Here is a 12,479-nt window from a genome sequence, read left to right on the forward strand (position 1 = left end):
ACTGTTCCTCAGGCTGGGACAGGAGATCACACACTGTATTATTATTATTGAGAGAGAGGCTCGCTGTCTGTTCCTCAGGCTTGGAAAGGAGTTCACACACTGTATTATTATTATTTAGAGAAAGGTTTACTGTCTGTTCCTTTGTGCTGAGACAGGAGATCACATACTGTATTATTATTCCTGAGAGAGAGGTTCTCTGTCTGTTGCTCATGCTGGGATAGGAGATCGCACACTGTATGATTATTATAGAAAACAGGATCACTGTGTGTTCCCCAGGCTGGGACAGGAGATCACACACTGTAATATTATTATTGAGAGGCAGGCTCACTGTCTCTTCCTCAGGCTGGAACAGGAGATCAAACACTGTATTATTATTACTGAGAGACAGGCTCACTCTCTGTTCCTCAAGCTGGGACAGGAGATCACACACCGTATTATTATTACTGAAAGAGAGGTTCACTGTCTCTTCCTCAGGCTGGGACAGGAGGTCACACAGTGTATTATTATTGAGAGACAGGTTCACTGTCTCTTCCTCAGGCTGGGACAGGAGGTCACACACTGTATTATTATTATTGAGAAACAGGTTCACTGTCTGTTCCTCAGGCTGAGACAGGAGATCACACTGTATTATTATTATTGACAGATAAACTCACTGTTCCTCAGGTTGGGACAGTAGATCACACTCTATTATGATTATTGAGAGTCTGGCTCACTGTTCCCCAAGCTGGGACAGGAGGTCACACACTGTATTATTATTATTGAGAGACAGGCTCACTGTCTGTTCCTCAGGCTGGGACAGGAGATCCCACACTGGATTATTATTACTGAGAGACAGGCTCACTGTCTGTTCCTCTATCTGGGACAGGAGGTCACACACTGTATTATTATTACTGAAAGAGAGGTTCACTGTCTCTTCTTCAGGCTGGGACAGGAGGTCACACAGTGTATTATTATTGAGAGACAGGTTCTGTCTGTTCCCCTGGCTGGTTTACTGTCTGTTCCCCTGGCTGGGAGAGGAGATCACACACTGTAGTATTATTATTGAGTGGCAGGGTCACTGTCTCTTCCTATGGCTGGGACAGGTTCACTGTCTGTTCCTCAGGCTGGGACTTGAGATCACACTGTATTATTATTATTGACAAATAAACTCACTGTTCCTCAGGTTGGGACAGTAGATCATACTCTATTATGATTATTGAGAGTCTGGCTCACTGTTCCCCAAGCTGGGACAGGAGGTCACACACTGTATTATTATTATTGAGAGACAGGCTCACTGTCTGTTCCTCAGGCTGGGACAGGATGTCACACACTGTATTATTATTATTGAGAGAGAGGCTCACTGTCTGTTCCTCAGGCTGGGACAGGAGATCACACACTGCATTATTATTGAGAGACAGGTTCACTGTCTGTTCCCCAGGCTGGGACAGGAGATCCCACGCTGTTTTATTATTATTTAGCGACAGACTCACTGTCTTTTCCTCAGTCTGGGACAGGAGATCACACACTGTATTATAATTATTGAGAGACAGACTCACTGTCTTTTCCTCAGTCTGGGACAGGTGGTCACACACTGTATTATTATTGAGAGACAAGCTCACTCTCTGTTCCTCAGGCTGGGACAGTAGATCACACTGTATTATTATTATTAATATTATTGAGAGTCTGGCTCACTGTTCCCCAGGCTGGGACAGGAGATCCCACACTGTATTATTATTATTTCTAGACAGGCTCACTGTTTGTACCTCAGGCTGGTACAGGAGATCCAACACTGAATTATTATTACTGAGAGACAGGCTTACTCTCTTTTCCTCAATCTGAGGCAGGACATCACATACTGTATTTCTATTGTTTGACAGGCTCACTGTTCCTCAGGCTGGGACAGGAGATCACACACTGTATTATTATTATTGAGAGATGGGCTCATTGTCAGTTCCTCTGGCTGGGACAGGGGATCACACAGTGTATTATTATTATTGAGAGATAGGCTCACTGTCTGTTCCACAGGATGGGACAGGAGATCCCACACTGTATTATTATTATTGAGAGAGAAGCTCACTGTCTGTTCCTCAGGCTGGGACAGGAGACCACACACTGTATTATTATTGTTGAGAGACATGCTCACTGTCTGTTTCTCTGGCTGGGGCAGGAAATGACACACTGTATTATTATTACTGAGATACAAGCTCACTGTCTGTTCCTCTGGCTGGGACTGGAGATCACACACTGTTCTATTATTATTGAGAGACATGCTCACGGTTTGATCCTCAGACTGGGACAGGACATTCCACACTAGGTTATTATTATTGAGAGCCAGGCTCACTGTTCCTCAGGCTGGGACAGTAGATCACACTGTAATATTATAATTGAGAGTCTGGCTCACTGTTCCCCAGGCTGGGACAGGAGGTCACACACTGTATTATTATTATTGAGAGACCTGTTCTTTCCTGATTGTTCCTAAGGCTGGGACAGCAGATCATAATCTGCTTTATTATTATTGAGAGACTGCCTCACTCCTGTCTGTTCCTCAGGTTGGGACAGGAGATCACACACTGTATTATTATTATTGAGAGACGGGCTGACTGTCTGTTCCTCAGGCTGGGACAGTGGATCACACACTATATTATTATTACTGAGAGACAGGCTCACTTTGAATTCCCCAGACAGGGACAGATTACACACCGTATTATTAATGAGTGAGACGCTCACTGTCTGTTCCTCAGGCTGGGACAGGAGATCACACAGTGCATTATTATTATTGAGAGTCTGGTTCACTGTTCCCCAGGCTGGGACAGGAGATCACACACTGTATTATTAGTATTGAGAGACAGGCTCACTGTCTGTTCCTCAGGCTGGGACAGGAGATGAAACAGTGTATTATTATTATTGGGAGACAGGCTCACTGTTCCTCAGGCTGGGACTGGAGATTACAGACTGTTCTATTAATATTGAGAGACAGGCTCAGTGTTTGTTCCTCACACTACGACAGGAGATCCCACACTTGATTATTATTATTGAGAGACAGGCTCACTGTCTTTTCCTCATGCTGGGACAGGAGATCACACTCTATATTATTATTATTGAGAGACAGACTCACTGTCTGTTCCTCTTGCTGGGACTGGAGATCACACACTGTTCTATTATTATTGAGAGACATGCTCACTGTTTCTTCCTCAGACTGGGACAGGACATTCCACACAAGGTTATTATTATTGAGAGACAGGTTCACTGTCTGTTCCTCTTGCTGGGACAGGAGATCACACACTGTATTATTATTATTGAGAGACAGGCTCACTTTTCCTTCGGCTGGGACAGGAGATCACACTTTATTATTATTATTAAGAGACAGGCTCACTGTTCCTCAGGCTGGGACAGGAGATCACACTTTATTATTATAACTGAGAGTCTGGCTCACTGTTCCCCAGGCTGGGACAGGAGGTCACACACTGTATTATTATTATTGAGAGACAGGCTCACTGTCTGTTCCTCAGGCTTGGACAGGAGATCACACACTGTATTATTATTATTGAGAGACAGGCTCACTGTCTGTTCCTCAGGCTTGGACAGGAGATCACACACTGTATTATTATTATCGAGAGACCTGCTCTTTCCAGATTGTTCCTTAGACTGGGACAGCAGGTCATGATCTGCTTTATTATTATTGAGAGACTGGCCCACTCCTGTCTGTTCCTCAAGTTGGGACAGGAGATCACACACTGTATTATTATTATTGAGAGACGGGCTGACTGTCTGTTCCTCAGGCTGGGACAGTGGATCACACACTATATTATTATTACTGAGAGACAGGCTCACTTTGAATTCCCCAGACTGGGACAGATTACACACCGTATTATTAATGAGTGAGACGCTCACTGTCTGTTCCTCAGGCTGGGACAGGAGATCACACACTGTATTTGTATTATTGAGAGACAGGCTCACTGTTCCTTAGGCTGGGACAGGAGGTCACACACTGTATTATTATTATCGAGAGACCTGATCTTTCCTGACTGTTCCTTAAGCTGGGACAGGAGATCATAATCTGCTTTATTATTATTGAGAGTCAGACTTACTGTCTGTTCCTCAGAATGGGACAGGAGATCACAAACTGTATTATTAGTATTGAGAGACAGGCTCACTGTCTGTTCCTCAGGCTGGGACAGGAGATGAAACAGTGTATTATTATTATTGGGAGACAGGCTCACTGTTCCCCATGCTGGGACAGAAGGTCACACACTGTATTATTATTATTGAGAGACAGGGTCACTGTCTGTTCCTCAGGCTGGGACAACAGATCACACACTGCATTATTATTATTATTATTATTATTATTATTATTATTATTATTATTATTATTATTATTATTATTATTGAGAGACAGGCTCACTGTCTGTTTCTCTGGCTGGGGCAGGAAATCACACTCTGTATAATTGGTATTGAGAGACAGGCTCAGTGTTCCCCAGGCTGGGACAGGAGATCACACACTGTATTATTATTATTGAGAGACAGGCTCACTGTTTGTTCCTCAGGCTGGGACAGGAGATCACACACTGTATTTGTATTATTGAGAGACAGGCTCACTTTTCCTTAGGCTGGGACAGGAGATCACACTGTATTATTAGTATTGAGAGTCTGGTTCACTGTTCCCCAGGATGGGACAGGAGGTCACACACTGTATTATTTTTATTGAGAGCAAGGCTCACTGTCTCTTCCTCAGGCTGGGACAGGAGGTCACACACACTATTAATTTTATTTTGGGAGACTGGCTCACTGTCTGTTCCTCAGGCTAGGACAGGAGATCACACACTGTATTATTATTATCGAGAGACCTGCTCTTTCCTGACTGTTCCTTAAGCTGGGACAGGAGATCATAATCTGCTTTATTATTATTGAGAGTCAGACTTGCTGTCTGTTCCTCAGAATGGGACAGGAGATCACACACTGTATTATTAGTATTGAGAGACAGGCTCACTGTCTGTTCCTCAGGCTGGGACAGGAGATGAAACAGTGTATTATTATTATTGGGAGACAGGCTCACTGTTCCTCAGGCTGGGACTGGAGATTACACACTTTTCTATTAATATTGAGAGACAGGCTCAGTGTTTGTTCCTCACACTACGACAGGAGATCCCACACTTGATTATTATTATTGAGAGACAGGCTCACTGTCTGTTCCTCATGCTGGGACAGGAGATCACACTCTGTATTATTATTATTGAGTGACAGGCTCACTCTCTGTTCTTCAGGCTGGGATAGGAGATCACACACTGTATTATTATTATTGAGAGAACAGGTCACTCTTCCTCAGGCTGGGACAGGGGATGACACACTGTATTATTATTATTGAGAGACAGGCTCACTGTTCCTCTGGCTGGGACAGTAGATCACTCTATACTATTATTATTGAGAGTCTGGCTCACTTTTCCCCAGGCTAGGACAGGAGGTCACACACTGTATTATTATTATTACTGAGAGACAGGCTCACTGTCTGTTCCTTAGGCTGGGACAAGACATCACACACTGTATTATTATTATTGAGATACAAGCTCACTGTTCCTCAAGCAGGGACAGGAGATCAAAAATGTATTATTATTATTGAGAGACAAGCTCACTGTTCCTCAGGCTGGGACAGGGGATGACACACTGTATTAATATTATTGAGAGAAAGGCTCACTGTTCCTCAGGCTGGGACAGTAGATCACACTGTATTATTATTATTGAGAGACAGGTTCACCGTCTGTTCCTCAGGCTGGGACAGGAGATCACACACTGTACTATTATTATTGAGAGACAGGCTCAGTGTTTACCAGGCTAGTACAGGAGATCTCACAATGTATTATTAATATTGAGAGACAAGCTCACTGTTCCTCAAGCTGGGACAGGAGATGACACTGTATTATCAGTATTGAGAGACAGACTGAGTGTTCCCCAGGCTGGGACAGGAGATCACACACTGGATTATTAGTACTGAGAGACAGGCTCACTGTTCCGCTGGCCTGGATTGGAGATCACACACTGAATTATTATTATTGAGAGGCAGGCTAACTGTCTCTTCCTCAGGCTGGCACAGGAGGTCACTCACTGTTCTAATAATATTGAGAGACAGGCTCACTGTTTGTTCTTCAGACTACGGCAGGCGATCCCACACTTGATTATTATTATAGAGATACAGGCTCACTGTCTGTTCCTCAGGCTAAGAAAGGAGATCACACACTATATTATTATATTTGAGAGACAGGCTCACTGTTCCTCAGGCTGGGACAGGAGATCACACACTGTATTATTATTATTGAGAAACAGGCTCACTGTCAGTTCCTCAGGTTGGGAAAGGAAATCACACACTGTATTATTATTATTGAGAGTCAGGCTCACAGTCTGTTCCTCAGGCCTGGACAAGAAATCAGACACTGTATTATTATTATTATTGAGAGACAGGCTCACTGTCTGTTCCTAAGAGTTGGACATGAGATCCCACACTGAATTATTATTATAGAGATACAAGCTCACTGTCTGTTCCTCAGGCTGGGACAGGAGATCACACACTGTATTATTATTATTGAGAGACAGGTTCGCTGTCCGTTCCTCAAGCTGGGATAGGAGATCGCACACTGTATTATTATATTTGAGAGACAGGCTCACTGTTCCTCAGGCTGGGACAGGAGATCACACACTCTATTATTATTATTGAGAGACAGGCTCACTGTCTGTTCCTAAGAGTTGGACATGAGATCCCAAACTGAATTATTATTATAGAGATAAAAGCTCACTGTCTGTTCCTCAGGCTGGGACAGGAGATCGCACACTGTATGATTATTATTGAGAGACAGGCTCGCTGTCCGTTCCTCAAGCTGGGATAGGAGATCGCACACTGTATGATTATTATTGAGAGACAGGCTCGCTGTCTGTTCCTCAGGCTAGGACAGGAGATCACACACTGAATTATTATTATTGAAAGACAGGCTAACTGTGTGTTCCTCAGGCTGGGACAGGGGATCACACACTGTATTATTATTATTGACAGATAAACTCACTGTTCCGCAGGCTGGGACAGTAGATCACACTGTATTATTACTATTGAGAGACAGCCTCACTGTCTGTTCCTCAGGCTGGGACAGGAGATCACACACTGTATTATTATTATTGAGATACAGGCTCACTGTCTGTTCCTATGGCTGGGACTGGAGATCACACACTGTTCTATTATTACTGATAGATAGGCTCACTCTGTGTTCCTCAAACTGGGACAGGAGATCCCACACTGGATTATTATTATTGAGAGACAGGATCACTGTCTGATCCTTAGGCTGAGACTGGAGATCACACACTGTATTATTATTTCTGAGAGACAGGTTCACTGTCAGTTCCTGACAATGTATTATTATTATTGAGAGATAGGCTCACTGTCTCTTCCATTGGGCTGGGACAGGAGATCACACACTGTATTATTATTACTGAGAGAAAGGCTCACTGTTCCTCAGGCTGGGACAGGAGATCACACACTGTATTATTATTATTGAGATACAGGCTCACTGTCTGTTCCTCTTGCTGTGGCAGGAAATCACTATTATTAGTATTGAGAGACAGGCTCAGTGTTCCTCAGGCTGGGACAGGAGATCACACACTTTATTATTATTATTGAGAGACAGGCTCACTCTTTGTTCCTCAGACTGCGACAGGAGATCCCACACTTGATTATTTTTATTGAGATACAGGCTCACTGTCTGTTCTTCAGGCTACGAAAGGAGATCACACACTATATTATTATTTTTGAGAGACAGGCTCACTGTTCCTCAGGCTGGGACAGGAGATCAAACACTGTATTATTATTATTGAGAGACAGGCTCACTGTCAGTTCCTCAGGTTGGGACCGGAGATCACACAATGTATTATTATTATTGAGAGTCAGGCTCACTGTCAGTTCCTCAGATTGGGACAGGAAATCACACAATGTATTATTATTATTGAGAGTCAGGCTCACTGTCTGTTCCTCAGACTGGGACAGGAGATCACACACTGTTGTAGTGTGCTCTCACGAGGCACCAGTTCTGTAGGGGTTTGGGCATTTACTGGGACAGTTATTAATTGTGGCAGTAAATCACACAATTGATTTTTTTAATGGCCTTAGAATCCAACCATGAGATATAACTCAAACAACGCACACACAGGTACTAATACACGAGGATAAATTTATTAATACGTAGAATATGCATGTAAACCTAACAGATCTTATCGTGAGGGTTATCAGAATATAAAAGATATATATTCATTCAGTTTCAAAGGGTTACACATATCAAGAGGACATACGTTCGGTATATCATTCATTTAGACCGTTTCGTAATTGAACTTGGTTACAACTTCTACATGAGATACTCAAAACAAGTACATAACTCTTAGGAATTAAATTGATATCAACTGGTTGGGATAACAATTGAATTCTCGAGCAGTAATGCAGTGAAGTTGAATACTCATCCGATCTCTGGGGATTCAGATCTCCTGCGGGCACAAGCAGTTGCAGGCTCTCATAGTTGCAGCTGTGAGAAAGACAGGGCAGTAAGCATAGATAATTTTCTTTTTATCTTTGCTGAGTGCAGTTTATCGTTGATGACAACATCAAAGACATTAAGGAGTTTTTACGGCTAACAGCTCCACATCAACTTCCTTTCATAACTAACCTCATCAGATCCCTCAACTCCCAACTCTTCCAGTTTCTCACTTCAGAGAAGGATAAAAAAAACTCAAAATCCTCTACAGAGAAAAACCATCAACACCTTTATCACCTCCACCAATCCTAACCTTGGTGTTACTGCACCCTCTGACCTTTCCCTTTCACCCCTTTGCATCCTCAGCTAACATATTTTAATAGTACAACAAAATTACAATAGATTGTACAGTATTTATGTTTAAAATTAAGGTAAATATGTCAAAATATCGAAGTCCAAATGCACGGTGCTAATGTAACAATGCTTGCAAGTTCTTAAACAAATCTGCATTGTATTTTTAAAATATTTCAGCAGAGGATGCAACGGGAGTATAAATGACGACTCGACTTTTTCTTGGGTGAATATGGTTTTCTGGGGAGTTGCGATGTTGGGTATACAGTAATTGGACATTTCCCGGTGATTCTGACACGTGTTAAGCACTCGCATTTCCTGCAAATATTAAAATGGTTAAGGTTTCGCTGAGAAATCCAATCGACCTTTGTGAAGAAATGTTTACTTTCTTGAAATACAAGTTTTCCAGAAAGGAAATGAATACATGCATTTAACGAAATCAAGCCCTTTGTGATTGTCCGAAATGGTACGTTATGTACAACAAGATAGGAAAAAAAACATGGCTGGGATTTGAACCTACGTGACCTCCGGTACCAGACCGGGGTAAAGTTAGCTTGAAGTTCGTAAACGATTTTGGCACGCCTGTAGCGTTTACACGAAACCTCTTACAGTCGCGAGAATACTTGCTTTGTGTATAAAATACATTGTGAATGCTTTCTCAGCCTTTACTTTTTCGTTTTTATCACATTTTTTTTGACCAAGCACGAATATTCTTTTGTCCATATCTTCGCAATGGAAGCACAGAACGCCTTCAAACCAAATGCATTTTAAAGACCACGACTTGTGGATATTTCCACAGCCTCTACATCAAACTATCAGTGAGCTAATTATCTTTTTTTAAACCTCCGGTTTTTCATCGATGCGTAATTACGCACTAACTGGAATCCGGGGGACCGCTGTATACACAAGTTCACAACGCAAGAAATACTGTTCAATACGGCTTCGTGCGAAAAACCTGTATATGACCATAGGCAACAAAATAGCGCAGTCTCCAATTACTCAGACTGTAAGCACGGGAATAAAGCTTTGTTTGATTTCTGAAACCCTTCCTTTACGTCCTGTTTTCATTCAGGTAAGGGTCAACTATATTCACAATACTACTGACAGCAGGAAGATTAAAATATTCTTTACTCAGCAGCTTATTAAAAACAGCTCCCATAATGTTCGAACCGATTTTTTACACAGAACACTGACAGAGCTTTGCGTTCTGAATCTCTTTTTCACGTGCTTTTATTTAATGTGGCACAATGCACTGGGATAGGGGTATTCTGTTCACAAAACACTAGCATTTAAACCACAGCACCCACAATGCTGCAAGTAAGTGTTTTGCACACTAAGCAGAGAGTGATGTCTTCCTCGTTAGAATAGTGGCGAGTACCCCACCTGTCACGCGGGAGACCGGGGTACATCAGGACGCGCATTGAAGTGAAAACAGGATGCCCCATGCACTGTGCAGGTCCCGCCACACTAAGAGGTGAGTGGGTCACGCGAAAGGTCCCCGTTTCGAGTCGGGGTAGAAACAGCCTCTTTTTTACGATCACGGCGAGTTACCGAGACACACGTGGCTGTGTTCTCTTCGTGTGACATAATTCGGAAAAGTCCTGACGTTGCATTTCAACTGAGCCCCAGTATACATCGACCCTTCGACACTCTGAGTGACAACTCTCTTGCGTGTTTTCTCATATTTATGTAGTTTGCTTGCATGATGCCCGGAACAGCAGGGTTGTGCGCTCCCATGTGGTCTAGCGGTTAGGATTTCTGGTTTTCACCCAGGCGGCCCGGGTTCGACTCCCGGTATGGGAACGTGTCAGTTTTGCCTCCTGCTTTCCAAAAGATCAGCACCGTGTACGAAGGAGCCGCATTAAAACTACTCGAACGTGCAAAACGTGCGAGAAGAGGGGGCGCTTGTTTCCAACCGAAGACTTCTCGCGTGTGAGACTACCTGATCATAGCTGCAGCTCGGAAACCTGCAGGTGGGAGGGTTACTCTGGTAGACAGGGCTGATCTTCGGCAATAGGATTTATACTCTCCAAGATGATATTTGCACTTTGTGGAGAGGAGATTTTTTCCACTTCAGTAGCCCGATTTCGTCGATTGCGTGGAGAGGGCTGTAGAATGTGGCACCGCCTTTCCTGCTCCATCCATGACAGGTGTGCTGGTCTCTGGAGAGAGAGCACGGTCCATCAGCGCACTCCAATAAAGGCACTGGAAGCAACTGAATCGCATTGGCGAAGCTCAGCGCTGGGCTGCTGGGCATGGTGTCGCCACGCACAAAAGTGGATTGGGGATTCGCCTAGCGCTGTGATCGAACAGACCCACTCACCTCTTAGGTGTGGCGGGATCTGCACAGGGCATGTCGCAGCGCTTCCTGCTTTCACTACAATGCGCGTCCTGATGTCGAGTCGTGTGCCGTGCAGAGGCTCTGAAAGCGAGAGCAATGAAAAGGTGCACGACGCTGTGAAAGAAAACAGAGACGTGAAAGACAGTCCTTTCTCTAATGAGGTAAAAGAAAAGCTACTCCACGTCGGGGAATCGAACCCAGCTCTCCCGCGTAACAGGCGTTGAAACTCAGCACTATACTAACAAGGAAAACATCACTCTCTCCGACCCCCGGCATCGTGTCCCGACCCAGCGTGCTGGAAGGCGACGCGTGCTGTGATTCCTCTATGGAGCAGAAATGACAACCGAGGAGCCGAGAGATCATTTCAGCATTTCGCGTCTGAACGGAAAATACAAACGACCAACTCGGAATGACTTGCTTTTGACGCTTTTCAAAGCGTTCTTTGTGCACGACCACTGCGCCGCCTAGCAGATACAAATGGGTTGTTCAACTATGAACTAGCAAATGGAAGAGGGCTAAGCCCCCTCTCTTTTAGCCCAGGTTCGATCTGTCTCCCAGAATCACCAGGGCACACACACACACTGTCTTGTTTCTCGTACACGTATAGTGTAAAAATTAAGAACCCAGGACGATGATGTGACACTCGAACAAACTCTTTATTATTTAACCTGTAACTCCGAACCAGTTAGCTCCTAAATTCACTATGACCTGTGACCCTGAGCAACCGTTATTCCCCGCTCAGCCCTCCATCAATCAACATGCAGTTTCACTGCTGACGCACACAAATATTACACCTTCTCTTCTTCGCCTCTCTTCAAAGCCCGGTGTGTTTTTTTTTTGGGGATGTTATATATTTTAGAAAGAGCACTGTGACGTCAGAGACACCAGCCAGAGCACCGGGATCAGAGAGCGAGACCACGGAAGGCGCGCGGAGCGCACTGCGGAGAGTTATTGATCACTTATCTATCGACAACTAATTAATTCAACTGAAGAACCGTAGAATTAACGATTAACTTCACCGATTGGTGAGTACTGATTCTTTACCCATTCTTGACCCTGTTTTAAATATCTAGAAAACGGTCAATACCGCCTGGATCGATCAATTACAGTACCATAGTGCGTTTAGTGTTAATAATGTTCATTCCGAAATTAAAGAATGGTTATTCAAATTATTATTTAGGAATTTAATCCTAGAGCTAGAGAATTATATTCCAAGTTGATAAATTTGTTTAAGTAACAGTTTAAAGGCATTTTCCATTTGTTTACAAATCATAAGTATGGTAACCACAGCGACACGCGCCACGTCACTGTGC

At 43.7% G+C, this 12,479-nt stretch overlaps 1 non-coding gene across 1 annotated transcript; it reads left to right on the forward strand.

Moving 5' to 3' along the window:
- Window positions 1-10,556: 10,556 nt before the first annotated feature.
- trnae-uuc (transfer RNA glutamic acid (anticodon UUC)) lies at window positions 10,557-10,628 on the forward strand. The gene has a single exon. It is a non-coding gene; the product is annotated as a tRNA-Glu (tRNA).
- The last annotated feature ends 1,851 nt before the right edge of the window (window positions 10,629-12,479 follow it).

Source organism: Atractosteus spatula, unplaced genomic scaffold (genome assembly GCF_055471065.1).
Source record: "Atractosteus spatula isolate fAtrSpa1 unplaced genomic scaffold, fAtrSpa1.hap1 Scaffold_166, whole genome shotgun sequence".
In the NCBI taxonomy this organism is placed as follows: Eukaryota; Metazoa; Chordata; class Actinopteri; order Semionotiformes; family Lepisosteidae; genus Atractosteus; species Atractosteus spatula.